Here is a 5,866-nt window from a genome sequence, read left to right as displayed (position 1 = left end):
GCCCAGGAGCTCTGCAGGCTCTGGAATACAACACTGCCTGTTTAAACACAGATTTTGGCACAGTCAGATCTGTTCTCCAGCAAACCACAGAGAGGCCGCAGAGAAGTCAGGACATACAGTGCCTGCAACACTGAAATGCTTTTCTTGAGCAACCAGAGAGCCAAACACTCTTATTTTATTTTATTACCCCAAAGCCTGAGGAGTAGAAACAGGTTTTACAACCTGCCTGTGGTTTGGAGGCCGAAACTAATGTCTGTATAGAGGATTTACCATGAACCTGCAAACAAGAGCAAGTCCAGCCATTGGAATTGCTGTCTTAAAATAAAGCAGTGTTACTGCTAGATAAGATAAATAAAATATTACACCAGGATTTCCAAGCAGTTAGAAGCTGGAAATACCCTAATTAAGAGCTTACCTCTTCCTCTCAGGAAGAGAAGACTCACTCTCCTTATCTCACTAGAGGGGATTTCTGAGCAATCTGTGCTTCCCAAAGGGAATCTCACACACACTTCCCTATCCTCTTTACCCTGCAGGGTCCCAGCACTGCTCACCAGAGCATAGGACAGAACTCTCCCATTGCCTCTTTAACTAAATGAATTATTAGGGAATGTCTGGAGTTACATTTTCTCCCTTTGTCTATTAACCCAGACTGAGTAGAACACGAACAGAGTAGGGGATGCAGCAGGTAACACACACCTGGGAGCACTGACAGACACCAAACCAAGCCAGACCTTGGGCAGATGCAGAACACAGAGCAAAAATACTGATCTGCTCCCAAATCAGCCACAGCAGGACGAGATAAAGCCATTTCATCACCTCCATTACCTGAAGCCTCCTTTAACCCTCAGCAGTGACCCACACCAGCCCTTCTCTCCCACCTCACTCCAGGAGTGATCCCCTTGGATCAAAGTGTGCAGCAAAGGTCACACAGTGCTCTCTGGCACAGCTGTGGGATGGGAAATTCACCAAAGGGCAGTGACAAACACCTGCAAACAGGAACTACTGTCCTGATCACAACTCAGTTAGGAATAAATTGCCCAGTTTTAATTCTTTAATTTCACCTCCTATATTAACTTAAAATATAAAATCTTCCTCACCAACTCCACAAGTCTAAAAAAAATACATCTAGGTTTGGACAGTGTTAGCCACTGTTGAGAGGCTGTAAGAGTATGGAATCAGGAATTGACACTAATCCAAACTTAAAAATCTCTCTGCCATTTGCCACAGGCCAAGGGAACTGAACACCTACATAGCCTCAGATAACCTCAACTTTTAGCTGCCAGACACACACAACACCCTTGTAAACCTGGCAGGACCCAAAGTGGTTGTCAGCACCCCCAGTGCCTCCCTGCTGCCTCGGCATTTCCTTGGATGGGCTCATTCTGGTACAGAAATAAACAAAGGCTAACTCACATTGAGGAAAAGATAAGATTCCATAGGCATTGCAAAAAAAAAATAAATAAACAAGCCTAGAGAATGGCGTTGTGCCTTTTCCATGGCATTGTGCCATTCCCAGAGCACCTCTCGCTCTGGACACAACCCCACTCTACAATCCTGTTTAAGCTTCCCATACTTTGCTTATACTCCAGAGAATTAAACCCACCACAAACTGTATTTTGGTGGCATCCCACAGATAACTACAGGAGGAAACATTTCACTGTACACACTTCAGGGCACACCTGCTGTGACCCACACACCTGCAGGGTCCCAACACACAGACACTGATCCCAAACTACCACCCAGACAAAATTCATGTTTGGTGTTGCCAGAAGGTTCTTCTCAAGTCTGTTTTGCTGTTACACAAACTGACCTAGAAGCAGTGACACAGGATATGTTACAGTGTGACTGGAAACTCCATCCCTTCCCTCCTGCATCCCATCTCACTGCTCTTTGCTGACTACATTAAAAAATCCCTTTTAGAATATTCAGTCCTTAACATTCACCTCTACAGAGGCTACTGCTGCTCTCATCTGACATGTGTAACTCTGTTGGCTCCTTTCACAGGATCACTGAGGTTGGAAAAGCTCTCCAAGACCATTGAGTCCAACCTGTGACCCATCACCACCTTGACAACTAGACCACAGCACTGCGTGCCACGTCCACTTGTTCCTTGGACACCTCCAGGGATGGTGACTCCACCACCTCCCTGGACAGCCCCTTTCAATGCGTTGACAGCCCCTTCCAATGCGTGACAAGAAATTCCTCCTGATGGCCAACCTGAACCTCCCCTGGCACAGCTTCAGGCTACTTCCTCTTGTCCTGTCCCTTGTTCCCTGGGAGCAGAGCCTGATCCCACCTGGCTGCACCTCCTGTCAGGGAGTTTCAGGGAGCAGAAGGTGAGCTCCAGGCTGAGCCTCCACAGCTCCCTCAGCCCCTCCTGCTGCTCCAGCCCCTTCCCCAGCTCCCTTCCCTTCCCTGGACATGTTCCAGACCCTCAGTGTCTCTCATGTCATGAGAGCCCAGAAGTGCTCTCAGCAGTGGAGGTGCCTCAGCAGTGCCAGCACAGGGACAGCCACTGCCCTGGGGCTGTGCCCACACCAGAGCTGCTACAAGCAGGTGTCATTGGCCTCTTGCCCACCTGGGCACACCTGGGCTCATGTCCAGCTGCTGTCATCAGCACCCCTGGGGCCTTTTCCAGCTTTTCAGCCCCTCTGTCCCAGCCTGCAGCAGCTCTACAGGGTTGCTATGACCCAAGGGCAGGACCTGCACTTGGCCCTGTTGATCCTCACACAAGTGGCCTCAGCCCATGGATCCCATGGATCAGCCCATCCAGATCCCTCTGCAGAGCCTTCCTGCCCTCAAACATATCCGTACTCCCACCCAACTTGGCGTCATCCATGATCTGAGGTGCCCTCGATCCCCTTGTCTAGGGGATTCCTGATGAGGGAATTTCTCATCATCTATGATTCCACACTCCAAATATCGAACCAACTGTGGACGCGCATGAGGTTTTATCTTTAAGAAAGGGAAAGCAAAGTGAGACAGAAGTAAAACTTGATGACACTTCCTACTGCCTCCTGTAGCACTAAGAGCTTTTACCCCTCAGCTTTGCCACTTCCTGTTTTAAGAAGTAATTAAATTTGGGCCTCTGTTTGCTGGTAACCACAGAATATCCTTTAGACATCCAATTCTTAAAAATGTATTGGCACCTGCTGTCAGAATTCCACTTGTTTCCAAAGAGACACACCTGAGCAAACAGAATTCCACATCATAAGGTCTCCTACTATTTCTTCCAGATACAAGTTGGCTAAAAATCTCCATCAGCACAAGTACTTTAGTAAATCTGTAGTGCTTAAGCACAGCTGAGAGGTTAAAATACTTCCAGCCCTTCCAGGAGCCCTTCCAGCTCACAGGACTGGGAAAGACCCATGGAAATACTCAGGTTTAGGCATAGTTTATCAGTAGAAATCTGTTTAAACAGAGAAACCACAACATGATTTCTTCTCCCTGGCATTCAAGAGAATCAAATTAACTTAATACAAAGACTATGAAGTCAAATCCTTATCACCTGGTAAGACAACCCTAAAATGACAAAGTGAAAGCAGTGCTGGTGACAGATAATGGGAGAGACCTGTGCTGGGAGTCAGAGAGCCAAACCTTCCCTTGCTGGGATTAACTGGCTCCATTTCTTCCAGGGGAGGTGTCCTGAGGCTCCCAGGGTAGTGCCAACATCACAGCAACCAGCTCTGGGCTAAGAGAATTATTCACCTTTCCTTCCCAAAGAGGTTCTAGGGAACTACCTGCAAGAAGTCCCTTACATGAATCAATCTTTAGGCTCTCTAAGAGCTCAAATGGAGCAGCTCCACACAGGCTCTCACAGTAGTCAATGCACCAACCTGTCCCCAAGTCCTTGGTTTAACTTGAAGACTTGCTTTTCTCCCTCTTAAAAAGGCTATGACAACATGCAATAACTAACACACAGCCATGGATACAGGGGATTGTAAATTGTCAGTCCCAGTGCCATTCTGGGATGCTGAGTGAGATAATTAAACTGGTGGGAAAACGATCCTTTCTGCTGTTCCAAAAACCCTTTGTCGTGCATTGCGGTTTCTTCCTAAACCCTCCACATCATCCACCGCTGCTTAACATGTATATTACCATTAAAACAACTGGTTCTGTAACGAAGCAGAGGCCTAACTGCACCAGCAGCAACACAGACCACAACTAAAGGAATTCAGCGTTCTGAATAACCCACAGCCTGAGAAAGCAGCAGTAAAAGCCAGGGAGTCTGGGACAATACTGGCATGGCTCCTGCATCCTTCACCACAAAACTTCAGGGAACAAGCAGGGAGTGTCCCATGGTGCTTGCAGGAGGTCCTGGATGTGTCCTTGTAAATGTGGAACCCGGGAACAAGGAGAAGTGTGCCCTGGCAGCCCAACTCCAGTGGGGAGCTGATTTGGGATCAATCAACACTCCAGCAGCAGATCTGGGATCTATCAAAAAGCCACAGAACCAGACAAGAATCCTGAGTATGATAATGAGAACAAGCAAAAACCCAGAGAGGGTTTAACAGGTAACAGGATCAAGGAAGAGGTCTGAGTCACCTCTGGAGCTGCATCCTGGGCAGATGGAAGCATAGCAAGGACTTCAGGGCCAAAGGAAGACTGAAACTGAAATTCTTGACTGCTTGATGTACAAGAGCAGGCACATGAAATGGTTTGTCACTGGGCAGCCACACCAGAGCACAGAGTGATCAAAGGTTTGGGTTGAAAGGACTTAACAGCTCATCCAATCCCACTCCTGCCATGGGCAGGGACACCTTCCACTAGCCCAGGCTGCTCCAAGCCCCATCCAACCTGGCCTTCCAGGGATGGGGCAGCCACAGCTGCATTGGGCAACCTGTGCCAGCATCAGGCAGAGTCAGTGTTAGAAAAGAAACTGAAAGCACAAAGCAGTGTTAAAGGGCAGCAACAGACAAACACTAAGCCACCTCCAGCAACTCAGATTCCATCACAAATACAGCACAGAAACAACTTCCAAAGTATCCCTGTGCCACCCTGCACATTCCCTGTGGCTCAGCAATCCCCTCTGGAAGGTGAAATGAGTACACCAGGGCTTTGCATCCAACTGAGGTTCTCCTGGGTCTCCACAAGGATATCCAGTTTAGATTGGATATTGAGAAGTAATTCTTCCCTGTGAGGGTGGTGAGGCACTGGCACAGGTTGCCCAGAGCAGCTGTGGCTGCTTCATCCCTGGGAGTGTTCCAGGCCAGGTTGGATGGGGCTTGGAGCAACCTGGGCTGGTGGGAGGTGTCCCTGCCCATGGTAGAGGGTAGAATGGGATGAGCTCTAATGTCCTTTCCAGCCCAAACCATTCCTGATTCCATGATTCATCTCCCCCAGTCAAGGGATGTGCTGCACAACAATAATTCTGTGAGGTTTTTAGACAGGAGAGTACTTTTTACATGTCCAATACATCACACAAAACACAGAAATCACATGCCACAAATCTGTCATAAATTAATTATTTCAGCACCAGTTACATGAGAAATGAGCAAGAGAACATGCAGAACACAAGGTTTTAAGTCCAACACCACAATCAGTCACGAGAACGCGCATTACCTGAATCACACTGAGAAGTCTCTCAGGGCAACTTCCACTTTCCTGGACTCAGTTCCTTCTTCATTTAAAACAACCTCAAAATCTGGTAGAAAAAAAAACCAGACGTGGGTATTTTTCCCCAAGAAAGCAGCACTCTTCCATAGGAAAATTCCACCCCCTTATATCACAGCTACCACTAACAAGACGCTGCTCTCGCCTGGGTTGCGTCTCCCGTTAACTCCAAAGCAATGGAGTTCGCACACTCTGCGTCCCTGCGGGCAGAGGGAACACCAGGATACAGTCGGACCCACCGCGGGAACACCCA

The sequence above is a fragment of the Acanthisitta chloris genome, unplaced genomic scaffold, assembly GCF_000695815.1.
Source record: "Acanthisitta chloris isolate BGI_N310 unplaced genomic scaffold, ASM69581v1 scaffold8348, whole genome shotgun sequence".
NCBI classification, from domain to species: domain Eukaryota; kingdom Metazoa; phylum Chordata; class Aves; order Passeriformes; family Acanthisittidae; genus Acanthisitta; species Acanthisitta chloris.
This window is presented reverse-complemented; position numbering follows the sequence as displayed.